The 27,840-nt window shown below is 39.9% G+C and overlaps 2 protein-coding genes and 1 pseudogene across 3 annotated transcripts in view; 2 read left to right on the top strand and 1 right to left on the bottom strand.

Moving 5' to 3' along the window:
• Nucleotides 1–27,344, top strand: part of LOC144658478 (uncharacterized) — a 199,856-nt gene extending 172,512 nt beyond the window's left edge. Inside the window, exon 15 of the transcript XR_013571724.1 lies at nucleotides 27,098–27,344. The gene's annotated coding sequence lies outside the window, so the exon portion shown is untranslated. The remainder of the gene's footprint in view (nucleotides 1–27,097) is intronic.
• LOC144658498 (flavin reductase (NADPH)-like) overlaps nucleotides 1–27,840 on the bottom strand; it is a 136,262-nt gene that overhangs the window by 100,411 nt on the left and 8,011 nt on the right. The window lies entirely within an intron of this gene.
• Nucleotides 13,609–27,344, top strand: LOC144658477 (uncharacterized; annotated as a pseudogene). Its single transcript, XR_013571723.1, has 14 exons — nucleotides 13,609–13,632; nucleotides 16,276–16,701; nucleotides 17,443–17,532; nucleotides 19,346–19,421; nucleotides 19,707–19,770; nucleotides 20,238–20,327; nucleotides 20,714–20,790; nucleotides 21,763–21,799; nucleotides 22,537–22,600; nucleotides 23,557–23,667; nucleotides 24,271–24,294; nucleotides 24,915–25,029; nucleotides 25,777–25,869; nucleotides 26,542–27,344. The product of XR_013571723.1 is annotated as an uncharacterized LOC144658477 (transcript).

Here is a 27,840-nt window from a genome sequence, read left to right as displayed (position 1 = left end):
GGGTGGGAAGATGAGAGACGCTGGGAACGAGGTTGTGCATTGACATCTACGGACAACGCCAGGAAATTAATTAGAGAACTTTAAGAAGGCAAGGTGCACAACTATTTCAATGCACGTTTTGTTGTCCAGACAATCGATCGAATAACAGAATGGTCGAGTTGATACATGCCAGCTCGACACTAAAGCTAACGGTTACATGTATATCAATATCTCAAAAGCAGACACATTGCTCAAGTCCAACAGCTCTAAGCCTGAGCTAGCATACAAAATGATAACAATATAAAAAACAATGTTTCTGTAAGCAGGCATGCTGCTTAAGTCCATCAGCTCTAACCGTAAGTAAGCATACAAAATGGAAATAATAATTATTAGAATAATGTCTATAAATGCGGGCTTGCTTCTTTAGTCCATCAGCTATGGCTAACGTTTAAAAATAATAATAGTAATATAATAAACACCCTTAACATAGCCGGATATGTGCGTAGAACTAAAACATTGCCTACATTTTTACAAATACTAAGCTAAAAGAGAACCAAAGAGGGTTGGGTGGGTGGGAATTATTGTGAAAACTCTTTTAGGGAGCTCAGAGAATTTGAAGTAAAACTACTCAAGTCTAGATAAAACCGCATGGCCTTGATTGACATAATAGAAAAGGGGCGATGTGATTGGCCAGCAATAGCGCATCACACTCAGAAGTGAGTTTGACCTTTGAATGTAACGCAAGAATGATAGTCTTGCAGCATATTGCGTGACAGATCTGTGTATTTGAATAGAGTGATCTTATGACTTCTCTGAACTCCTTTCATGGTTGTCACATTAACTTTAATTTATATTACATGTAAATTGGCATTTATATTACATATAAATTTGCTATAAAATGCATAGTTTTTCTTTTACAATTATTGGGAACAACTGGTTTGGGAATTTTTTTGGTTTTTTGTGGACGATCATGTCTGGTTTCAAAAGTTCCAATAAAAAAGGCACCTCAGCCGATGCTTTCCTAGCAAAAAAACCTTGATCTATCTAGTCAATTTTCGAAATATGGCACGAGAGAGTTTAAAATGATTACTTTTAGACTGGATTTTTTTTGTCGTTCATAACATATGGCCTGAAATTCATTCAATATAATGCTCTTAAAAATTCGGTTTCCAGTATTATATCTGATCTTTCGACCAAACGCAGGCTAGCGCTCGTTATTTTAAAATATTGAGTTTAATGCACCTTTCTGCGTTTAGTTTAAATCTTATAAGAGTAAACCATTATTGTTTTTCGTTCTTATTCCAAGCTGAACATGTTTATCAGAGTACGATCGAAGTGACGGAAAAATCGAAAGGCAAGGGAGAAGCGCGAGCAACAGTAACTTCTATCTTTACTGCTTTTTAAGTTATGAAGTACGTCATGACGGCATCGCTAAATGTCATCAGGCGAGTGGACTGGGCCTTTTTAGGAAATTTCGCGCATCTTTGTTACAGCCTTACTTGCAACCCCACGGCACGAGGTCACAATTTCAAAAACAGTAGTGCTTATCTAAATGGCCCCATACGCAAACATTTTATACTTGTTTCTTCCAGTCAATATTATTTTAGACCGCAAAATGCCCCAAATCTTTTCGATTTTCAAACGTTTTCCTTTAGCGACAGAATGAAAGTCAAAACAAACGCTCGCAAAGCATGCCGTTCGACCATATAATACCAGATCTCAAGGAGTTAAGCTGGCTCCCCGTGAGTAGTTAATTATCTGACGTTTACGGTAGGTATTCTTGGGTTTAAATGTGTCAAGGGACTAGCGCCCAATTATTTGTGTGATCGCTTTGTAACACGTCCTGTTGTGCATGTCCGTAACACGAGAAAGAAGAACAGTTTCAAAATCCCAGGTTATAAATCGGCCTCTGGACAACGCACGATATAGCGCTATTACCCTTTGGAATTCCTTACCACGTGCGGTTAGACTACGAGCAGTGCAGAAAATGAATGACCGCTCGAAAAAGGGGACGATGCGGAGCGAGGCGATAACATTCTTGTCCCCATAGCCATTTCGTTTCTCTTAGCCGGCTTAGCACGAGAAAACGAAGAGCTCTGGGGACATAGGATTTTCGAATTAATTCGCGTTTTTTTGATTGGCTGTTTGGAACAAAGAATTCCTAAACGGAGGTCGAAAACGTAACGACTCTCTGATACATTTTTCTGAAACGTCATGGCTGCATACACGAAAACCGGAAGTCTTAGAATCAAGGACTGGAAATCCTGTGTCCCCAGAGCCCTTCCTTTTCTCGTGCCAAGGCCCAGCCGGCTAAGAGACACAAAAGGGCTATGGGGACGAGAATGAGGCGAGTAGCGAAAAAAATTGGGACTACCGGCAAAGCCACAGCGTTTGAATTAAGCGTTGCTCTCAAAACGCAAAAATATGATCGGCTTACGCTTGAAGCGTTGACAGCAAGATGTCAACACGTTGTCAACACTTGCGTGTCAAATTGCGAAGCGATGGGAGCGGGAGCTTTTGAGTTCTTGGGCTCCCGAAATCCATTCTCGAGGCTTCTTTTGTCGCTATAATATTGCATCTCTGAAGAACATTTTTGAAAACAAAGGGCGGCGAAGGCCTTATATAAAAAGGACAACAGTAAAGGATGTGAGAGAGAAAGACGTCTGGCAGAATTCGGCTGTTTAATTGACAAATTTCAAAACAAACTCCGACGCTCCGGAAAGAACTTTCACTTCGCGAAGAGAATTAAGCGCGGTTTAAAAAGGTACTTGATGGTCTACTTTTTCCGCCTGAAATTGTTTACAGAAGCTTCCAAAATTAATTCGGTGTATGTGCAGCAAGTTTGCCAAAATACTGAGCGAAAATATTAGAGACGAATTCAACCAAATTAATTTTATTCTTTATTTGCCCAAATCAACCGAAGATTCCCAAGGAAGAATCAAAGACTATTGAGAACTACTGAGGACTGCCGATGATGACCCGAAAAAAATAGAACTAAGGCATTGTGAAGATTTTGTTTTTTAAGTGATCACGAGTGATCGACGGGCTAATGCTTGCAATGTTCACCTCCCTGACTTCTCCAAACAGTCAGCACTGTTCCTCTTACCTTTCCTAGACTCGTAACAGTTTCTCGCGGCTCAGATAAATACCACGCTTGGTTGACTTACGCATGTTAGGAGCAGGGCGAGACAGCTAAGTCCGGCTAAAGTTCACCTAAGTCAATCGGATCTCTTACTGCCAAAGAGCACCCAAAGACTAGTGATGACTGCTTTTCTTTCATTGTGAATAAAAACTTAACAACGGAACGCCATAAAAAAAATGTTATGCATCCGAAACTTCGAATTCATGGCACGTCACCATTCCCGAATCCTCCAACCCTTCCTTTTTAGTGAAGCTAAAGGAAATAATGTTCCCACGAACAAAATGTTCAGACGAATCCTTGAAAGCCTTCGCTAATCTTCTCAAGTGCCCGACTTTCTTCGGCATCCCTCGGGTGTTCTTCTTTCACCTTCAGGTTCGAGTGTTCTTCGGGGATCTTTGGATTTTCTTTCTGCAATCGTCGGAGAACCATCACTCAGAGTATATTCGGAGTTCGGACAATTTTCGAAAAATCTTCGGAATATCTTCGGAGTGCATTCGGAGTATCTTCGGAGGATGATAAATCACTTCGAATAAAAAGAAGCTAGAGTAGGCTCTTCGTTTGAATCGACATACTTTAGATTGGCTAAATTCTTTTGATTTACAAGAATTAAAAAACATCGTCGTGATCGTACTGCCGGTAATTTAGTGTTTTTGAGATCTTGTTCGGCTGCCGGTCATTATGCAATAGTGTAAGTTTAGTAAGTTTAGGGAAGTTTACCATATGCGTTCCATTTTACATATAAATTAACTTGTCAGTCAATGCCTTGGACGTTCATGTCTGATTTATGATGTTTTGTTGGCATGTTTGTTTTGTTTGTGACGTTATACATGGCATACGTACAAGAATTGGGCCACAGAGAGAAAGAATTATAAGCACCTCGGACGATGTCTTTTAAAAAAAACCTTGATCTGCATGTCTTGTAGGATTTTGAAAATGTTTGGAGAGTTTAAAAAATGATTGCTTTTGTACCGGACGTTTTGTAAAATTGTCCATTAGAGATGGATTGAATTTCAGCCATTGCAATATAATGACGTTGAAAATTCACGACAAACTACTTCACGGGAAAAGCGCCCACGCTTTTGTTGAAGATTGCATTAGATTACAGCCTTTTAACTTCTAATTCCAAGCTACGAACAGTATATTTCATGTGGTGCAAGAAAGCAAAGCGGCGACAAATTGATAGCAAGGCGGTGAAACGCAAACCTCAAGAACTTCCTCTTTCTTTCTCAACCGTTGATTTGCTCGTGCGTAGGATCTGAGGAAAAAGCTGACAACTTAATTTTGCGATTTTCACAACACGTAATTTCCACACTTTTTTTGTCATCTTTTACGACAAATGTTGTGAATTTGGAGAATTTGTTTAACATCTGTTTAAATAAACAAGCGACCTACTCGAGTTAATCGCGAGATTTTTTCGCGCCTGCAGTCTTTATACAAAATGCATTGTTTTTCTTTTACAATAATTCGATAATTCAATATTTCATTTGGAGCCAAAAATAAAATTGAAAAAAGTCCGAATTCTTGAGAAAACTTATTGGTTTTTTATTGTTTTTTTTTTTTTTTTTTGTTTTGTTTTTTCGGCCACCCCCCGCCGGTGCGATCATTGTTTTGTGGGGTAAATTAGCATCCATTAAGTGTTAGACATCTGTTGTCGCAGTCTCTTTGTCAATAAACACTTATGTTTTAAACCCACATTTTGCTAGACCAATAATGTTAGGGAACATGCAACTAGCATAAATTCTGGCTGTCACTATAAACAACACATGCCTTCCAACCGCAAATTATACTCCGTTTTGCGTCTATTTCCTTTCCGGCCTAGAACGACTTTCTTAATTGTCGAGTCTTTTCTGAATGCAATGATTATAAATTCAGAACTATCCGCAGTTAATAGCTGCTGTAAGTAGCCTGGTTTGCAAATCGTTAAAAGAAAGCAAGAAAGAAACACTTTCCCTTTGCCTGTACCAGCTGTACGGCTTTGAGAGAGTGCGATGAGGCTGAATACTTAAAAAAATATGTTCGGACAAAGAAAAGATGTAGTCTGTGCTACAAACAGTTTCTCGAGTTAAGATTAAGCTGTTGGAATGAACCTTAGAAAATATATTTAGTTTTTGTGAAAGAGCAGGTACCGGTGTTGTTGTTTCTATCGGTGTTAATTTCTTGAGTTTCATTTTAGCTCATTTTATTGTGTCGCAGTCATGAGCCTGGCCAGCTAGTGATTAATTTTTTGTTTTCGCATATCTAAGGAATGGTTTTAAAAAATTACCGAGGACTTTCGTTGGTGTCCTTTTCGGAACAAAAATTTAAATGTGCGCCTTTTCGATTTTCTTCTTCCTACTCTTTGGCGAAGGTCAGTGTTTCTTGTTTTACTGCAGGCTTTGCAAGCATAAAGCATTGTTTGAATTTATATTTCGCAAATACCGGAAGGTGCATATGAGAGGTGAAAATGCTTAATTTGTCAGAATGACCTTATTCGCGATCTTATTATTCAAATTTAAAGTATTGACTAGCTCGCTCTAGGTTTTAAAATTTCAACATCTGTTTCTTGTGTTCCCTTTAATTAGCCCTTTACTCGAAAGTCTTCCTTTTGTTTAATTTTATTTTCCAAAAGTACCATTTTCACATTTTGTTCCGTTATATCACAGCTTGTTTTGAGCAAAACCATGTTGAATTTTAACAGGTACTAAACTAATGCTAAACGCTGTTATGAATCGACAGAATGCCCACATTCATTGTATAACTAGCTCACCGCTTGTCTAACAGTGAAGCATTTTTACAGACTCATAACTTGCCACCTTCAATCTCGCAAAAACAAAATTTGAATGCTTTAAAGGGCGAAAGGAGTGGTTCTTCCTTTGTGTATTGAGGTATGTCATGATCAGCCATTTCGACTTAAAAGGGGCGAATGTGTTGAACTGGCAAACCTCAGTTCTTTCTCCTTTTGAATTTTTATTTGCTCGTTTTCAAAGTTTCTCTTGATTGAGTGTGGAAAAAATTCGGTTGCGACGGTATTGTGCGCGGTAGATAAATTAAAAATGTTGAAAATGCGTTATATATTGAATGTTTGGATAAAGTTTACACTTCTGCTATGCAACGAAGGGCTAATTGAACAAACAGCATCAAATAGTTGCCGGAATCCTTGCAAAGATTAGGATTAAAATGAAACTTCAAAAGAAATTATGTAAGGCTGATACCTTATTCGCAACCCCTTTATTCCATCTGATTATTTCGATAAGACAACTGACTCCAATCTAGCTTCATCAGGGCTAGCTGTTTGACCAGCCTTGCATTTGTTTTAAACGGTTTTGTCGGTCTAGTTTTCCTATATAAATTGAAATTAAACTCTTATTCAAAAAAAGAGAACTGTAGTTGAAATTACCTGAAGATGGCAACTTTTACTTGTCTTGTAATGTTGGAACGTAACCACTTAACTGGGAGGAAATACGAAATATTCCACACAGAGAAGTCCAGTTGCAATGCCTTACAGCTGCTCTTCATTCTAATTTTTAGGGAAAATTACTGTTTGTTTTGTTTTACATCATTACGAATTCCATTTGTCAAGTAATGTCTTGAAGTTGACGTTAATGTCTGGTTCCTGACGTTCTGTTTGCAAAACGAAAAACAAGGATATATTAAAGGCACCACAGCGAATACTTTTTTGGGAAAAAAAGATAAAAAAAGTTGATCTATCTAGTCAAGATTAGTTAACTTACTGCGTTTAAATTTCATAAAGAGTTCAACATTTTTGTTCTAACTACAACGTGAACATAATGATTTTAAAATCAGCTGCCCAGCCAATTGAAACAACCAGCGATTAGCGGTTATTCCACGGTGGCGATTAAATTTCTTATTCCTGTACCCTAGATTAACTATCCTTCGATTACACCTTCGTCAGATCTTACTGATGTGTCCTTTCACTGACAGCAGTTAGTGAGCTACGGTTTCTACTTTTCTAGCTTTTTCTCCACTGCCGGTTTTTTTTTTTTGTTTTTTTTGGGAGGGGGGGGGGGGGGGGGTGAAACATAACTCCTCCGTTTCGCGCTTGCGAACAGCGGCTAATAAATTCAGGAAAAGTTGCTTCACAATATACCCAAAAGTTGCTCTTAAGTTGCTCAAATATCAAAAAAGTTGCCACCAAAATTTAGAAAAGGTGCTTGCTCTCTAGAGTGAATTTTGCGATTTTTAGAAAATTGAAGCACTTGCAGGTTTACTAAGAGTTGCCACAGCGTCTATGGCAACCTCAATGTGGTCAATGTCTAAATTATGTCCATTTTCCTCGTCTGAAATTTCATCTGATTGCGATGCCATAAGTGACTCGCACTTCAGTTAATACCAAAATGGTCCAAGATGGCCGGCGGCAGGCTCTATGTTGCAGCGAATAACCGCTGGGTTTAAGCGCCCGTTAGATAGATAGCCGCTGTCTAGATTTCGTGGTCGTAAAGCAAGTGTTATTTCATTGTCATTTTATTGTATTTCCTATTGGATCGGTTTTATATCCGAATTTGTTGCTGAAAGTATGCCAAGGAAGGCAAAAGTTGCCCTAGGTTGCTGGTACTACAAAAAGTTGCTCAAAACGCCAAATGTTGCTCAAAAGTTGCCTAGCACAATCTATTTATGCCTAACTGCGGCCCATCAAGCAAGCAAGCATACTTATCACTCCGGGGAAGGAGGGCACGATACATTTACTTGTCGGATCGTATGTAAAAAAACCGGATTCTGGTTTTTCTTCTGATTGGTCCAGAAACAATACTTAATGAAGCGGTGTGGACTGATTGGCTGTCGTATTTCAACGAGACTTCCGGTCAGAAGCTGGTGGTAACGGCTTAGAAGCGGCGTGTTTACTGCGAGGACGAGTTCTCTTCTACGTTAGCTGAAGCCCTGACAAATTTCAAGTGTAATTCTCTGAAGGCAGAACAGATAGACTGTGCGACAATGCGTAATTTGGTTTCGAGAAGATGTTTTGGCAGTTCTTCCAATGCGTTTCGGGAAAAGTTTAATTTACCAAACAGTACAGTATGGGGCCCAGTTCTCGGCCGGGTCCAGTTCTCGGCCACTTTGTGTTCAACGCGTTTTTTCACGCCACAGTTGAATTAAAAGAAAAAGTTATTTCTTCAAACGATAGACTGATTTTTGTGCTCTAAGTATCTTGAGTTTGATCTTTCAATTCGCTATAGAACGCTCACACGTCGAGTTTATGCGAAGGTAGGTTAATTTGTTTTTTTCGAAAACTTGTTTGTTTACGGCTCCTTAAAATTCACGGATGTAGTTAAATTCGTATTTTGTCCGTGAGCCCCTACCAAAGGAGCTAATTTTTGGCATGTGGAACGTAGATTAATTCAGCTTTCTGCTTAAGTTAACTTTTTGTTGAACCGTTGTATATTTTGGTCTTAATTCACTTCGGGTCCGGGTGGCTTAGAACTGGGCCCACAAACGGAGCTTTTATTTTTATTATTGCTAGGGCAAATTAATTATTGACCGGTCGATAGCTTTACACAAAAATGCTGAATGATGAAGCTAGCTCTGGAAGAAATTTTAAGTTTCGTTGGTTATTCTGAGGAAAGAAATACAAGTTTGTATCTCAAGTGGCCGAGAACTGGGCCCCATACTGTACTCCAGAGGTGTTGGAATCGGTTTACAAACGCGACACGATCCTACTGTATCTGTCGTGAAACAGCTCTTGTCGGTCAATTCCTTGGGTTTTTTTTGTGAGCTGAAATAAAGGGACGGCATCTACAGCTGATAAATATATGTTCGCTGCTACTTAAAGCATTTTTATTTCAGCACAGCGAAGTTTTAAGGGCCTGATTACATGAGCCAGGCTGGCCCGGTTAGCCGGGCTGGCTCGGTTTGCCGAATTGACTTTCAGCCCGGTATTTCATGAGCCCGGTTAGCCGGGCTGGCCCGGTTTGCCGATATGACTTTCAGCCCGGTTATAGCATGAATGATCAGAGCACGAATGATCTTAGGGCCTCTTCATATGATCCCGGTTGACCGGGCTGGCCCAGTTACCGAGATCTCGGCTCACTCCTATTTTCTTGTAAAATTTTGGATGTGTTCATATGAGAAGGTGGGCCAGCCCGGTTACCGATATCTCGGTTTCTGCAACCGAGATCTCGACAACCGGGAAGAATATTTTCCCATATGAACGCTCCAGCCCGGTCGCCGGGACGCAACTTTTTTTGAGAAAATAGCTTCCCTTTCGTAATTGGGTGGTCCAAATGGTTTAATTTTGCCTTGTATCTATTTTCACTTCAGAAATATGCGAATTAGCTTTATTAATAAAGTTACAAGGGTCAATAAAGCTGCGATAGTCGCGAAAGATGCAACTTTATGTGTCACCATTTTGCCTTCGTTTCTTGAATTTTATCCCCGTCAACCGGGCTAAAATTTTCCATATGAACAGAGGTCAAAATCCGTCCTGGTAACTGAGACAGCTCGTAAATCGGGCTCATGTGAAGAGGCCCTTAATCACCTTTTTCCGGCAATTTGGTGGTTAATTTTTTGCACTTATGCAGCTGGATGGGTTACGTTACCTCTAGGAGTAGCATTGATTTTTTCGTCGGATATTGTGCTCGGAAGAGAAAATTAATGCTGGCCCGCTTAGCCGGGCTGGCCCGGTTAACGCGATTACATGGAAAATTTTCAGCCCGGCTAGCCGAGATCCCGGCATCGCGATACCGAGATCTCGGCTAACCGGGCTGGCCCGGTTGTCATGTAATCGCGAAGTTAATTTTTGTTGCGTTTAACAGACGTGCCGAGATCTCGGCAAACCGAGCCAGCCCGGCTAGCCGGGCCAGCTCGGCTCATGTAATCAGGCCCTAAATGTACAATTATTTAGCCTGCGAGCAGGCTCTCTATTTGGGGGCAACGTGAATATTGAACTGCTGGAACGCCGAAGGCGCGAGTTGGCGAGCGAAGCGAGCCGCTGGGCGAGCGAAGCGAGCCAGCGGTTTTATTCTGCAGACAATTTTCACGCCTGGTACATGGTAGTGGTAGAAATCGCAGGTTATTTATACGGCGCAACAGGGGACTGGGTGCAATCCTTAAACTGACCAGAATGCAACGCGCCTTAAAAAGAGATGGCTGCTGAACTCAGTAGAGTGGGTACGTGAACGGTTACAAGTCACGGTCTCCTTCGCATCCGTAGTTTGGTCTCGTCACGAAGTAGACTGGGTTAGGTTCCAAAAACCAAGAAACTGAGAGCTCTACTCAAGTACCTTAAGTTAGCTCTTATTGCGGAGCTGAACATCTCTATGTGTTTACTTGCCTGCGGAGATGTTTCAGCAAACCCAGGCCCGCCAACTACGATTACGGAAAATGTGGACACGTTTAAACTTCCCGCTAAAGGCCTTCGTTTTGGACAATGGAATGTCAACTACCTAACAAAGACCAAGTTCGAAGAGATCAAAATGCGCCTGCTAAGCCCGGAAAATCGGAAAAACCTTGACATTTTGGTGATTACCGAAACGTTTTTTTCAAGTAATACACCAGAGCAACTATATAATATTCCTGGCTTCGATTTACATCGAAAGGACCGACAAACTGGCAAGGGCGGTGGTATCGCAATTTATACAAACACCGATCTTAACATCAAGCATCGTACCGACCTGGAGGAGCCTGATCTAGAAGTCCTTTGGCTGGAAGTCTTTCCGTTTAAATCCAAAAAACCTCTTCTCATGGCCGGGGTTTATCGTCCCCCGAGCGTCAAGGCTGACTATGACCGTAAACTCGCCGATAACATCGAGCGTGCTTATCTGTTGAATATGGAAACAATCTTGACAGGAGACTTTAATTTGGATCATTCCAAAAAAGATTTTAATAGACATCGCCTGGCCAAGGATTTGAAAGATTCTAAATTTGTCCAAGTTGTGTCTTTTGTTACACGCCCCATCAGTAATTCTTGTCTGGATCACATATGGAGCAATAAACCTGAACGGATTGTAAACATCAAATGTTCTGAAATTTGCATTTCAGATCACCTTCCAGTTCTGGCTGTTCGCTTGTACAAACATTGTTCTCCAGACAATACAAAGGAACACAAGTATATCACCTATCGAAATCTCAAATCACTGGACCATGCAAAGTTTATTAAAACACTCGAGGAGACCCCATGGGATATTGCCTTTCTCTTTGATGAAATTGATGACATTGTAAACGCTTGGTATTGTCTCTTCAACGAAGCAGTAAATGCAAACGTGCCGCTGAAACAAAAACGTGTCAGGTACGATACAAAGCCAAAATGGTTATCACCCGGAATTCTAAAATTGATGAAAGAACGCGACCGTCTACTCAAAAAAGCCAAACGCTCTAACTCCCACGATGATTGGTTAGCTTTGAAGCGCACAAAAAACAAAGTCACGGAGGCTATTAGAACAGGCAAGAAAAACTTCTTCTATGAATCTTTCAGAGAAAACCGTGGAGACTCAAAAAAGATCTGGTCCGTGCTCAAGGATCTATCTGGCCAGAAAAACCCTGGGGGTGTGCCTTATTTAGAGGAGAACGGGTCCATTCAAATACGTGATGAAACTGAAATAGCCGAGGTATTAAATAAGCACTTCAAGAGTTTAGCGGAGAAACTCGCTGACAAAACTGTGGGGCAGTTTGCTCCAACAATGCTGCGAGCTTTTGTCAATGATCGCAAAGTTCCTGTTTCTAAGTTAGCATTTCCTCCTACAACCCCAAGTCAGACCCTCCGGTTGATAGAGGCTATTCCGTCAGGTAAAGCAACTGGCGTGGACGGTGTGAGTGCTCGGTTACTGAAGATTGCAGCGCCTGCAATAGCACCATCACTTGCCAAACTTATAAACACTTGCATTGCTAGTGGAACATTTCCAACTGCTTGGAAAGAGGCCAAGGTGATGCCCTTACATAAAGGAAATAGTAAGACTGACAAGAATAACTACAGACCGATTTCGGTTCTTCCCGTCCTCTCAAAAATCTTTGAAAGGCACTTGCACAACTCTCTGTATGCCTTTCTCAGGGAAAACAACCTTCTATATCAACTGCAATCCGCCTTCAGGAAACACCACTCAACGGAGACAGCTCTAATCAACATCATCGACCGTATGCTGTTCAATCTCGATGACAACCGCATTAACGGCTTGGTTCTGGCTGACTTTCAAAAGGCTTTCGATCTTGTTAACCACGACATCCTGTTTGAAAAGCTGCGTATCTATGGTCTGGATGAATGCAGCCTTGCCCTTATGCGCTCGTTCCTTCAAAATCGCAGGCAGCGCACGGTCATCCGCGGTAGTGCACAGTAATCAGTCTTCGTCCCAGGCTCTCACACATGGTGTACCACAGGGATCCGTACTCTCTCCACTACTCTTCCTGGTATTCATAAACGATCTTTCCGAGGGAGTGTCACAACCAACCACAGTCGACATCTTTGCGGATGATACAACTATGAGCTCATCCTCGCCATACACTGATACTTCTGGTCTATGCTCCAGGCTCTGTGAGAGCACCCGTGAGCTTGAGGACTGGACTAGAAATAACCGTTTCAAACTAAATATCGAGAAGACGAAGTCTATGTTTGTAACTGGGAGTAGGCTACGCACTAAGATCGGTAGTACCGGTGTCGACGAGATGAAAGTCTGTACCAGCAGCGGGGAAGCCTTAGACAATACCACAAGCCACAAGCTTCTTGGAGTCCATGTTGATCAAGACCTAAGTTTCAATGAACATGTCGATCACTTATGTAAGAAACTAGCAAAGCGTTTAGGTGTTCTTAGGTCAATCAGACATTATCTTCCTCTAAACGAGCGCATACTCTTCTACAATGCAACTATTAAGCCTATATTTCTGTACGGCGGAGCAGTCTGGAGTTCAACATCTAAAAGTAACATAAGAAGAATTTTTCGTCTCCAGAAAAGGGCTGCCCGTGTTATCCTAGGCGTTAAAACAAGAGATGAACGTACTGTAAGTTTATTTAAGAGACTAGACTGGTTGCCCTTTTATGATGAAATCACTGTTAATAAGCTATGCTTAATTTACAAATGCCTAAATGGACAATGCCCAGAGTATTTAAGGAACAGACTTGTAAGTGTCAATGACATGTCCACCAGAACCTCGCGCTATGGTGATATTACTTTACGCTGTCCTCGGTATAACCGTGAAACGGAAGGTGGAAGAACTTTTCTTGTTTCAGCCACTAAATGTTGGAACTCTTTGCCTATATATATTAGAACTAGCACTAGCATTAAGGCTTTTAAACATAATTATAGTAATTTTATTAAGGAAGGTTATGCCGACTTAGATAGCTTTCCCATGTCATAATTTTTAATTTTTATACTGTCACACCCAAATTACTGTTTGTATTTTTATCTAGTTTTTATCTATTTTATCTGTTTTCATTTTTTATTGATATTATATTTGTAGTAGTATTAACTTTTATTCTAGGGGAGGGCCACAGGTTTTTCAGTTTTTAACTGTAATGTGTAACCCTCATTAAATAAAGTTGTTATTATTATTATTATTATTATAGGCGTACATCTTTATAATGTTGGAGTGAGGTAAGCTTATTACTCCGTTTCTATGATTTACACTCGTCAGTCTGATCACAGGGAGGGTTCTGTCAGCCATCAAACAAGTAAGCTTATTAAGGACGTTCTAATTCGCGCCAAAATTTTCTACTCGATTGATTTTTTTTTATTTTTACTGCAGCCAGATAAAGAGTTACTTGTGTCAGAAATGCAAAAAAAAAAAGTTGGAATCACCACCTTCGTTTCAGATCTTTCAGAGATATAGCGTGTGAGAAACTACCCTGATTTTTGAATTGGCGCACGTAATTCAGCAGTGTTTACAAGGCTTGTAGTTAAACATATCATAGTTCTACTAACTATGAAAATAGACCCTTCCACGGTTTCTGCCGCCATCTTGGTTGGGGGGCAAACACGGCAGAATTTACAGTAAATGTATGGGAAAAGCGAGGAGTTCGATGACCAATAACATAAAGAAAATTAACATTCTGCAATTCCTATGAATTTCCAGGTAAAGATACCTAGCAAAAGATTTTATTGATGAGATTTGAAGGACACAGCTACGCTGGGAAGCGAGATATTGCATTTTTAGTTTTTTCATACAAATGCTTATATTTTTCCGCACAAATGGCGACTCAGATTTCAGACAAATGTATGTAAAAATGAAAAAAAATATTTGCGGCTTTCCTTGCGAGACTACATTCCCCAAATTTGATCAATAGACAAATTTTCCTGTGTTTGCCTCCCAACCAAGATGGCAGCAGAAACCGTGGAAGGGTCTATATCGAAAATGAATAAACGGAGGCAAACGATCTTAGTCGCATTTTGTAGAAGGGCATCTGTTACGTTAATCATACCTTGTGTTGATATCGTTTTTGTGAGACTTTACTCTGAAAAAAAGGCATTTAAAACTGTCGTACGGCAAAATGAAAATCTCAAAACGCGAAATTCAAACGTCAGTGCGACAATAAAAACAAACTCCCACTCCAAAGTTTTTTTTTTTCATTTTTTTCGCAAAACGTAGATCTATATTAATTAACAAAAGTAATCTGTTAAGAAAAAAGTAGGGCTCACCCACCATTTAAGAAAGCAAACTGCAAGCGAAGTTAGCGGAACAGCCACCCACTCTATGTGCTTAGAAAGTTTTTTCAGCACGTGGGCTCAATGTATGGCATGACATGATGTTGCAACATGAATTACTTGCACATGTAGTGAGGATGTGCATGCATAAACAATTAGAGCGAACGTCCTTAAGATAACATACATATTGGTAGCCTAGTTTTAAGTTCCGAAAGTACTGGAAAGTAGCAACCCTCACTCAGGGACCCTCGTCAGAATCAGGTCTCTTTACACGACCCTAAGCTGGCAACTAGCCCGGGTCTGCTTGGCAAGTTAAGTGTAAAAAAAAATGTTTACATGAACTCGAGTTGCCTGGTTGTATCAAAGTTCTGTTCTGTACCACAATGCTGACCCAAGTCAGCTTGTTGTCACCAAAAACTGGAAATGGTAGCTATAAAGAAAAAAAAAATACCACTTTTTTAACAAATCTTTGTCTCACTGAACGGTAGTGGTTTATAAAGAAAGGAGAAAGCAAACAAATGTGGCTATTTTGTCAAAATGTCACCCTGGGCTGGCTTTTCGTGGACTATTTACATGGTTGACTAGACTGGTCAACACACATCGCAAAAAGGGTTACTTGGCAATGCAATTACTTTTTTAATTACTTCAAATAATAATATAGTCAAATTAATTAATTAATTGTATATAATTATTAATTGAAATAAGGCTTGTATAAAGCAAACATTAGGGCAGCTTGTATGTTAAAGTTTGTTGTACTGGTTAATCGATTATTTCCAATTGTTTCTGTAAGTAAAGTTCTGTTTAAGATCGTTTTGGAACGTTAAAGTACACATGATCTTCAGGAGCTTCACAGTGGTGAAATTTCATACAGTAGTTAGGCAATCAAGCCAGTTCAAGTAGGCAGCGACATGAAGCATTGCTTGTAAAATGTCATTGCAAAGGAATCAGTGACCATAATCAGTGGAATGGCGGATTGATGGAATGGCACTAATTTTCACACTGGTTTTCTTGCGGTTAGCTTCACCTCACTTTGCTTGTACGTGGTTAGCTTTTATTTCTTGGTTAGGGCAACATTTACATGTAGTATTGTCCTAATCAACAAAAAAAAAAGAAAGCAAGCCATGGGGGTGAAGCTAACTGCAAGCAAACCAGGGTGAAGCTAAACACAAGCAACAGGGGTGAAGCTAGCCACTGGCAAACTAATGCCATTCTGTCATAACTACCATTCCGCAGAACAGGTTCACCTATTACAAGGGCCTTATCCATATACATCTCTATTGTAAAAAAAAAAAAAAGAATCAAAGGCAAACTAAAAACAAAAATAGAACAAAAACAAACTACAGTCAACTCTCTCTTAACGGACACCTCTATAAGACGGACACCTCTTTAAGATGGACACCTGGTGTTGGCCCCGTCCCTGTCGTTTTTCAGTCATTTTACTGCAACTAAACTCCCTATAAGACGGACACCTCTCTAACACGGACAGTTGGAGCCGTTCCCGACGGTGTCCGTTTTAGAGAGAGTTGCCTGTAAACATCTTTATTATTATGTCTTGATTTATCCTATTCTTTGATTTTGTTTCCAATTTCATGTTAGACTGAACAGGATTAGAAACACTCCTGACTCCATTTACTCAGAAATGGGTAACAAACAGAGTGGTAGAAGACGGGAAAGTCAATTGGTACGTCCACAATTTGCATCATCCATCAATCCTTTACTTCCACCAGAAGCTATTGTCAGACTCACTGACTGCTTGAACAGACTACCTATTGCTCTTGACAAAAGTGTTCGGGATGAAGTGATACGTCGTGTAGAACTGAAAGAGACAGAGGATGCCCCAGAAATTCTACTTAGGAAAGGCCAAGAGGCATCTGGAATTCATGTGCTGGTGTCAGGGAATGTAACTGTTTTCAGTGAAAACCAGAAGTTTGTCTTGAGGGAAATTCAAGTGGGTGATTGCTTTGGGGAGGTTTCTGTGCTGTATAATATGAAGTGCACAGCTGATGTGTGGTCATCTAACAGGTACATAATTATGTGCATGTCGGTTCTAGTCGTAGGCTCATTGGTCTCTAGGTTTAATCCTTCTGGCAGCATTTCATCAGGTTTCCCTAACTGAGGTGAAGTTACTTATTTGTTGAAGGTTGTGAAAATTGTTATCCGTCCTACCCAATTTTCCAGGATAAATGAGCAAAGTTTGAAAAGTCTGCCTGACATTTTATATTAAGAACAAAACCTTGTGCATGTGTATAACCCTGAAAACTTTCCTCTTCAACAGATTAATTGCACTAAGTCTGTGTCCGAGCCAAGTGGCCCATACAGCCAGAGCTTTTCCCGGTTTCTCTAGCATTAAGCGACTAGGAGTATTGCTACCCCCCCCCCCCCCCCCCCCCCCCGATGGGTTGCTAGTCCATCGCAGCCCTGGTTACCCCCCAGCAGTAAATTCGCCGGTACCCATTCATACTCCTGGGTAGAAAAAGGCACTATTAAAAGAGTAAAGTTTCTTGCCCAAGAACATAGCGCAGCGCCCCAGCCAGGCCTCATACCTCGACTCAGAGTCGAGCGCGCTATCCATTAGACCACCATGCCTCCCATGGATACATTGCGCTAGTACAGTAATTTTAATAAAACTACAATTGTATAAAATAAATATGCCTTAATTTGGCAAGTCACTTTTCAATGTCATGCATGACAATGGCAATAGTAACAAATTTTAAAATATTTTTAAAATGTGTTGTACAATTACCGGTATTATATTTTAACAAGGTGTGTGATATTACTTCTGAAGACCTCTGATGCTCGCCAGCTGCTCACGTTTCCCAGTGAGATAACTCTACTGCAGTGGTTTCAACAAAGGTTGGTGAAAATACTGTGTTAACTTCATACAGAATTGTTCTGCAGCAATTTCAAGTTACCTTATTTATTGTTACTTATTTTTGTGGGAACTTAATTTCGTGAAAATGGAACAGGCATATTTCGTAGGACTTTAATTAAGTGATTTGGCCAAAAAATACATTAAATATAAAACTAAATTTCGCGAAAAATTGTCAAAATTTACTTGTCTGCATTAACAAACAGTAAGTCTTCTTTTCCACAGCAATAGTTTCCAATGACACTGAACAAAACCATAAAACATTTAATGAAACTTAAAAAATTTGGACGCTGTTCCTTTGTAACAAAGTAGAGCGAGTTTGAAGACTGAACCAAGATAATCATGTACTAGGAAACTCACTATAACGTTTAATCAATAATAATATAGAACGGTATTAAACTTTGCGTCGTTATTTTCGCGATCGAACGTTTTTGTCACGGGTCTTTAATTTTGCTTTTTTTTTTCGAGAATCACTAAAATTAAGTTCCGCGAAAATAAGTAACAATAAGGAATTGTCATTTCTTCTTTCTTTTTTAACATGTTTTGTATTACCCCATCTAAGTTGTGTGGAGACTGAAGCCACAGTGACCTTATGGTTAGTGTCCTGGACCCTGGATTGAGCAGTCGGTTCAAGTCCTGCCTGGGGTCACTGCATTGTGTTCTTGGGAAAGACACTTCACTATAATTATAGTGCCTCTCACCACCCAGGTCAGGGTTAGTACGGGTCATGGAAAACCAGGAAAGTCATGGAATTTTAAAATTTCATTTTCCAGGCCTGGAAAGTCATGGAATTTAAGTGTGGATCATGGAAAGTCATGGAAAATTGTATTGATTGTACAAAAAAACACTTATTAATAATTAAATTTGTGAAGAAAAGGGTAAGAAGGTTCCAGAAATCAAGATAATTTTTGAAAATCCAGGAAAAATGGTAAAATTTAGGTCATAAAAAACTTTGAAAGTCATGGAAAAGGTCATGGGAAGTCATGGAATTTCAAAAGCTCAAAAGAGTATGAACCCCGCAGGTGTACATGTATATGTTGTGGTTTAATTTTTTCTTTGGTTTAAAATTTTTCAAACCAGTTTGATTTTTATTTTTCATTGTCTTATGTTCATTAACATAATCTGAAACAAAGGGAAATAAAAATCAAACTGGTTTGAAAAATTTTAAACCAAAGAAAAAATTAAACCACAACATATACATGTAAATGGGTACCAGCAAACTGTCTAAGTAATGCTTGGCATAACTCGTATCTGTGATGGACTAGCATCCCATCTAAGGGGAAGAAGAAATACTCACTCAGTGCTACAGAAACCAAAATAAGCTCTGGCCTGATGTGCCTCCACTGGCTCAAAATCAGACTTAAACTTACCTATCTGAATTCAGGGTTAGTATGTGAAATATTTTATTTCTTGTTAACACTGCCAGAAATTTGATGTGGCCAAATTCAAAATATTATTTTTCATAGCTTCTGTTCCCAGGCTAATAAGTACTGATAAAGCACTTGAATTATGTTGACAGACATTCAATCAAAGTTTATGCTCCATGGTCTGAAACATTTAAGATTCTGTAATTTGCAGCATTAATTCAGGGCACTTTCTTCTTCTTCTTGATTATCATTTTCTTTAGTCTGCTCAATTAATCACGCACTTGTCATTTGCTGGATGGGATGCTTAAGTTTGTTTACTGTATGGTTAACTATAGCTTCAGTGTCAGTGACTGCAATAAAGAAAAGTTGTTCTGTCAGTAGCAGATGTTATAAATGATATTTCCTCCAATGTTTTCAATGTCAATTGAAGGAGATACCTTGACACCAGTAAACTGTTTGACAATCAACAGTTGTCAAAGGAGATTGCTATAGATGTGTTTCAAAAGGTTGGTAGACACACATCGTAACTACACTGTGTTTGCCATAGTTACTCAGGGACGGCGGGGCTGGGGGGGGGGGGGGGGGGGGCTTTAGCCCCCCAGAATTTCCGAAAAAATAAAGACTTACTAAGAGAAGAGTCTTTTTAGCCCCCCCCCCCCCACTTCAAGTCACTAGTCAGCCCCCCCACTTGGAAAAATGCTCCGCCGTCCCTGTTACTATTGATCCCAGATGTCTGAGTTGAAATGACACGATTATAATAATTATAAAATTTACTGTTTTCGTTTTCTTAGTCCCCAGTGGTACACAGCTGGAGAAAAGAGTCTTTGGCATTTGTGGTCACCACCATAAAGCCAGGTCAGTTAATTAAAAATTATGTTTTTTAAAAATATAGAATGATATAATGCAGTCGGTATTCTTAGCTTTCTCTGGTGAATGGAGAAGCAAATTTTAATATAATGTTATTATTTATTTCACACCTTTTTAGTCATAAACTACCGTATTCATTCAATTAAGCGCCCAACCTCGAATAAGCGCCCACTAGCTTTGACTAAGCGCCCACCCTGAAGGTAGGAAAAGTTAATACATGTAAGTGCCCAGCCTCGAATAAGCCATCTACTCTGCTGGGATATCCTCTGATTCTTTACTAAATGATGGTAAAATTGGCCAACTACTTTGATAATAAAGCTGTATGCCTACTGTTACAATTGTACTTCAAAACTTTCTGAACACCAAACTACATGTAATAATTCAGTTTTTCCATAGAAATGCCATGTCAGGGAAAACTATTATCTTTACTTTTAATTAATTGTAATTTTTTGCAGCAATTATTGTACTGTATCCTACTGACAGCATTATTTTCAAAGAAGGATGGAAGGGACAAGAAATGAATTGTTTGTTCTAGTTCATGGACAGTAAGTTATATTTAAATTATACAATAAACAATTGATAAATGTAAGTTTGAGAACTAACTTGTATGTACACACAAATAGCTAGCCTTACCAACATTGGTTAGAGGTGCACAAAATTATCTACCAGGGGATGTTCCCCCGGGTCATATGCAGGAAAAATCCAGGTCATATATAATCAGTGTTTTACTTTGGTAGGATTAACTTCAAATCCCATATTTCTTCAAATAAGCACTCAACAGGGTAAGAGAAGGGCCCATTGTCAAATGCACACCACCCCCCCCCCTCCCCAACCCACTCCTCCCTTTTTTAAATCCACCCCTCTCCTTTAATTAGCAGTCAGTATGAATGTATGAATTGCTCAATGATCAAGTTATTTGCTCTGTATGTAGGGTGAAGTTCTCAACTGGAAATCAGGAGCTTGCTACATTTGATGCTGGAGACAGAGGGTTCTCTTTTGGAGAGGAAGGTACCAGTGGAAATTATTGATATAACTAGTGGTAACCACAGGTTAGAAAGTGCGGGCCTCAACAAACTTTTGTTTTCGGATTCTAATCGTTCTTTGTGGAGGGAAAATTTTTTTAACTTCCCAGTGTTTGAACGATGCATTTTCGGATCCTTTTGCATTAACCGTTCATGGTGGAAGATTACGGATTGATAATTGACAAATCACTGGACAAAAGTTATGCGTCACGCGAGGAATGCATGATTTAATCGAGCACGCGGTGCAATTAAGATGTGATTTTCCTCTGTCGGTGAACTCGCTATGTTGTCAGTGTTGTAAGGAATTTTTCGAGATTAAATAACTGTTGTTGGAATCATTCGTTTTGCTCTGGTTTTACTTTATCTGTGATACAATCACAGCAAATCTTCTCAAAACTAACGCCTGAACAACGTCTGCAAAACGTAATGTTTCTTCCATGTGACAAAAGCCTCGATCTTATGTGACAAACTGTTGACATTGACACATTTTTCGCATTCTTATCGTCTTGATGAACAGATTTTCAACTTCCGGTGTTTCGACAAACTGTTGTGATTGACACATTTTTCGCATTGTGATCGTTCTTGGTGGAAGAACAAAATTTTCAACTTCCGCTTTGCAGCTAGTCTTCTATTAACGTGGCGCGCACGCACGCGGTCACTGTCAAGATTTTAGGGTTGCGGGCCTCTCTTGGGCCCGCAAATATATAACATGCACCTTTTATTTGCTGTGTAGCTTTTTAAGAAAGGTCCAATGTTGTGAAAAGGTGCCTTTAACTAGCTAAACACCCATCAGCAGGCTTTTTCTTTTCATAGTCAATGATATTATTAACATTATTATTTAATACATTAATTTTTGAAGCTGAAGCATTAGATGCATAATTTATATGTGTTTCAGACCACCATTGGATAATCAGCCATAATACCATGCCCACCTTATGATATTATTTTTGTTGTGCAGGTTTCTTTACTGGAACTGAGAGGAGATCCACCGTCAGGTTAGGACAGATGCAATGAAAGAGCATTATTTTAATGGTGATACATGTATCTCTAATAATTTATAATTGGTGCTTGAAGGATTAACAATCTTTCCCAGTTTCAGCGATAAACTACTTGGTGATCTCGAGTGAATGTTACAGTTAGTCTACAGTATTACTCTGCTATTGTATTTTGATATTTTTTTACATATTCTACTCTGAAAACCTTATCATACATCAACATATACCAGCGTATTTTTTGCACCCTGGCAATACTTGTTCCATGATGGTACCTGCCCCTCCTAACAAATTCAGGTTCTCTCAGGGTTAGATAAACTGACCTGTAAGCATTTTAGTGGAGGGAGAGGGGGGTCTGAATACTTAAACCAGATGTGATTATTGGATCCATATTATTATTGTGACTGTAATTGGATTCAAGCTCAAGCTCTATTTTAGATCAGGTATCTTGCACACTCTATTTAAATACCGTGGAGGTTCACCTCACCTCACGTCACCCACCCACCCCCCCCCCCCCACCCTCCCTAAACATGTAAATGGTAAAGTGACCATTAATAAATGAGTGCATGCCTATTAGTAAAGCCACCTGCGTTGCTAACACAATAAAGATCACCTGCCATTGTTTTCTGTAGACTTTGTTAGCAGACTCTGGGTTTCACCACTTTCAACTACCATCTGATAAAAACCTAGAGCTTGTAGTACAATTATAGGTATATAATGTACATACATGTACTCCACAGGGCAGCTGGGCCATGCCAGGTTATTATGCTACGAGAGGAAAACTTCCATGATGCTGTTAGTCAGGTTTGTATATTATTTTCATTTATTGAACACTTTGCACTTCATGTAATTATACACAGTGTTATCTTTAGGGAAAGTAAGTGCTAGACACAGATCTACAAACACGTACAAATTGTTTTATACAACTTTGTAATCTTGCAGCTTTTTTGCTAAAGATTTTGATTTTATGAGCAGAAAATACATGGATCTTTTTGTATCAAAACATTGTTATGTAATTCTTTTTAATTACAGTAACTTGACATTGTTTAAATCAGTAATTATATAAATTGGATTGAGTGGAGTACAGTTCAGGGAAAAATTGCACAATTTATAGTGATGAGCAAAATCACTTGACCTTTGAGTTGCATGATCATGATCATTGTGTCAATTCCTTGACAAAAAAAAAATAATAGGTTTGCAGAGAACCAATCATAAACAAGAATTTTTTTGTAAATAATAAAGATGGTAGATTTTAAGCTTGGTGATAAATAGTGAAGAAATTATTCTACATGACACGAGCGTGGAACAAAGAAAAAAATCTGAGTCCCCGACGGGAATGGAACCCATGGCCTCCCAGATACCGGTTGGGCGCTCTAACCAACTGAGCTACGCGAGACTCGCTGTGAGCTAGGCCATTTACTAGGTTGATAAGTGACACGCGTCCTGCGTACTGCTATGATCAGCAATGTCGAAATCATCAAATTTGTAGTAAATAATAAAGATGGTAGATTTTAAGCTCGGTGATAAATAGTGAAGAAATTATTCTACATGACACAAGCGTGGGACAAAGAAAAAAATCTGAGTCCCCGACGGGAAATGAACCCATGGCCTCCCAGATACCAGTTGGGCGCTCTAACCAAGAACTTTTTTATTACTATTATTAGCATGCACTTACAGATTAAGTTGCTAGAGATCATTAACTACAACAACAACAACAACAACAACAACAACACATTCTTATTACAAATTACATTGCACAGTTTACAACAGAGGCAACATTGCTCCAAGAGCTAAGTGTCAAGTGGAAACAACAGGTCAATCAGAGAGATGGAAGGCTGTACTCAAAGTATGGAGGAGCCTTGGATTTGGAGGTTTGACCGTCTTTTTATCTTGTGGATATTGAATAACAATCAATCTGTTAAACTTGTGTTTTGCTAAAGATGATGCAAGTCCACTGAATTGTAGTGCGAGCACATGAGTTCATTAAAAAAAGAAAACAGACTGGTTGGATGATCAAAAAATGTCAACATAAATGGAATTATTTTTACATTTTTACGGGTTTAAAGCACATTTTTATTTATTTTGAGTACTTTGTGGTGATTTTGGGTGGTTTTCTGGCATTTTGGAAAAATTTTGAAATCCAAGATGGCGGATCCAAGATGGCGGCTGTTTTGACATCAAGATGTAATTGTCACGTAATGTGACGTCACAATCCCACGTGACGTAAACCAAAAGAAAGAGTTTCGGACATACAATACAAGTTTCATGGTGATTGCTTAAATATTCTGGAAGTTACATAGGGGGGCTTCCGAAGCCCCCGCCCCCCGGTCTGAGAAGGTCCAAAAAAAACCCGGTCTGAATAGGGTTAAGAAATGACACCCATTAAAATGACAGGGAACGCGCATTTTAGCTTCGTAACAAAGCAGTAATTAATGTTATATAATGTTCCATTATTTTTTGTTTTCTTTATTAAGATTTTGAGGATGACCTTGAAGCAGGTGAGTAATAACATAAGAAATGTAACAAAGAATCCCTCATCCCGTATGTCCCTTATCCCTCAGCGCACATATCCCACATCCTTTATCCCTCATCCCACATCCTGTATGCCTCATCCCACATCGAAGCCCACATCATTTATCCCTCGTCCCACATCCTTTATCCCTCATCCTGAACCCCATATAGTATCTCATCCCGTATCCCTCATGCTACATCCCTCATCCCTTAGCCCACATCCCTCATCCCATATCCCTCACCCCTTATCCCTCATCCCATATATCCCATACGCCAGATCCGCCATCCCTTATCTCACATTCCTCATCCCATATCCTGTATCTTTCACCTCTCATCCATCATTTCTCATCCTTCATGCCTCATCTTATTCTCCTTAAATCCCTCATCCCCTTTTCCTCTTCCTTCACCCCGCATCCCTCCTGCAAAATCCCTCATCTCACACCCAGCACTCCTCACCTTTTAATTCTCCATTTGTTATCTTCCATGCTTCATCCTTCCTCGCTTCTTAAAACCTGTTTCCTTTTTATTTGAGCCACGTACATGTATGTCAGTTTTCTCTAAGTGCAGTATCATAATCATCACTCAAGTCATGCGATTTTCTTGATAGACAGAAGAATTCAAAGCGTGTCCACCAGGATTCCTGTACATTCTTGCTCTGTCCATGGTTATCAAGGAAGTGCAAGCTGATGATGTCATGTTGTCAACCAGACAGTACCAAGAAAGTTTGTCTACTTTTTTCTTATTATTGGTGTTCTGTGAGTGGTTCACTTGTTTTGGAATGGCAGATGCAATGCAAGCAGCATTAAACAAGAAAACAGCTCTCGACATCATTCCCAGGATCTCTACACCCCGTCCCCTAAGAGGAGGTTGTAAGCGACGTCATAAAATCCTCATTTTAAGCAACTCAACACATGGAATGGCAGATGCAATGAGAGCAGCATTAAACAAAAGAATAGCTCTCAACCTTGTTCCATGGGTCTCAGTACACCCCGTCTTCTAAGAAGCAAAACCCTGTGAAATACAGCTCATGGACTGAAAATATTTGGTTGTGTTTTGTTTGCAAATTCAACAACACCTTTTACTTCCAGTCTTAATCCCCATCTGATTGACAGGAAAATAGATTTGTTACAAATGTATGCTGAATCGTGTTCGGATATAATTAAATAAATGATCAGGTTGTAAGCGACATTATAAAATCCTCATTATAATATAAGCAGCTCAACACAAGTAAACATCTTAGACATTGGCAAGTTCTCCGGGGTGGATCTAAGGGGAGGGTGCAGGGGGTGTGCAACACCCCCCCCCCCCCCCCCAACCCCTCCCTGAGATGACTTGCAGCTTTCTAATACAACTGGTATTCTGCAAAAAAAAACTATGTGGTTTAGTGGTGCACCCCTCTTAATAAAAGAAAAATCCTGGATACGGCCCTGGTTCTTTACTGATTCATGTATTTTGCTTTCGGTCTCAAGGTGGTACCCTGTTTGTAGTCCTACAAGGAAGTGCAGAAGTCATGGAAGATAATACGCCCACATCTCTCATAGTGGATCTTAAACAAGTATTTTGTAAGTAACTTACATTAAGAAGCAAGCAATGACACATTTAATCAACCGGGGAAAAATGCCTGAAAAAAATTTCAGGGCTTTGAACACCGGGTTCAAATCCGTGACCTCCACGATACCGGTGCGATGCTCCACCAACTTTTACTATGAAGCGACTGGTAGCCAAGTGATTTTTGTGGGTTCTATTTTTCCCATGAAGGAATAGATGACAGAATAAATGAAATGATGCCGCCGTGCTAAACAATTTCATCAATTCTGTCTTACTTACATTCGCCATAAGAGAACGTTTCGCTAGAAATCTTCAAATGATTAACCGATAATACCATACTTCTGTTAAAATCCGAGGAAAATAATACTAGAATTCTTAAATCCAGTTATATAGATATGTAGCTCTGTAGGTAGGTTGAGGATGACTTTAAAGCAGGTGAGTAATAGCATAAGAAATGTCAAGTAGAAACTGTATGAAGAAAGATCAGTGTTAATCAGCCTGTGGCACCCTCATCCGGAATCGTTCATACTACATCCCTCATCCTTTATCCCTCATGAATCCCTCACCCCTCATTTCATATCCCTCATCCCACATATCCTTCATGCCACATCCTGTATCCCTTCATCCCACATCCCCCATCCTTTATCCCTCATTCACTTATTCAAAGTTCTTTTCACCCCCTGTAGGGAAGAATGATAGCATGCCTGACCGGGGCTGGGTGAAGGCAACAGAATTGTGCGTGGCAGCCTTCTTCCCTGAGGAGGCAGTGAGAGAAGCAGAGAACACATTCCCGGATGTTGTGTTGCCAAGACCCTAAGCGAATACGCCTTTGTTTCAACCGATATCGACAGCGTTCTTCATCGCCCGACTGCCCGGCTCCTGGTGGTGTGGAACATAGGCCCGGCTTTCCATCGCGCTCGGATTCCACCAGTGTTGGTGACAGCCACAGAATAGAAATCCAAGAAGATCAGATTTTATAGTGAGTGGGTTATCAACCCCCCTCCTGCTCACCCCAAACCTGTAGGACCCGTCCAGCTGTCCTTACGAGTACCGTCTTCGTGTCCGTAGCCTTCTAATTGTAAAGAACAGGAAGATGCGGTTCTACATGTATATCACTGATAACTCGGTTCAGTGCTGTTTCTATCGTGGTTCCACGTCTCCTCTACGTTATGCAATTCTGAGTGCCCGGCGGGAATCAAACCTTAGTGTTGTAGGTTAATCGATGCAAGCCAGAAACATTAGAACCTGTTTGTCGAGAAGCCTTGTCTCTTCTTCGTTGCTGTTTCCTAAATCTGCTTCGCGACAATATGGTAAAAATGGATTTTGAGGACCAAGAACATTAAAGTACAACTGCAGCTGCGCTTTGTGTTCCACTTTTCTAAAGAACTCAAACTGGAACATTTTATGCAGTTTAAAATTTCTTTTCTTATTGCACTACTGTTTTGGTAAAAACAAATGTTATTGTTGTTAAATAAAGTGTGTAATGGGTTGTCGTCGTTGTCATTCTTGTTGGAAAATAAGCCGCGAAGCCGAGAAGCAGAATAAGAGCAAAAAAAGACAAAAAGTTAAGAACAAATTTACGTTTGAGGCATGTAGCTGTGGTCGGAATCTCGGTGCAGTTACGGTGTCCAATGTTTACCTGTGAAAGCCTAAAAAGTCCTCTTGTTTCCCTCACTCATCGTTCTTTGCGCGGCCCCAGCTAACCGAACACCTGGAACTGGCATGGCTGGGCCACAGTGTCTTTTAGGCATTCAAATGCAAGATGGCGGACACACTGCGATTTTAGCGCCTGAAAGACCGTAAGGGCTGGGTCCGTGAAAGAAAAATACAAATTTAAATGAATCGCGCACTTATGAACGCGACTGTGCGTCGTTAAAATCAATTAGGCGTAACAGTTACCCATTTATACTCGTGAGCGGAGAGGCACTATGTGGTAGTCTTGGCCAATTCAAGACTAACACATGATCATGATATTAAATGGTACC

Source organism: Oculina patagonica, chromosome 6 (assembly GCF_052425735.1).
Source record: "Oculina patagonica isolate OP01 chromosome 6, crgOcupat, whole genome shotgun sequence".
Taxonomy (NCBI): Eukaryota; Metazoa; Cnidaria; class Anthozoa; order Scleractinia; family Oculinidae; genus Oculina; species Oculina patagonica.
This window is presented reverse-complemented; position numbering and strand designations above follow the sequence as displayed.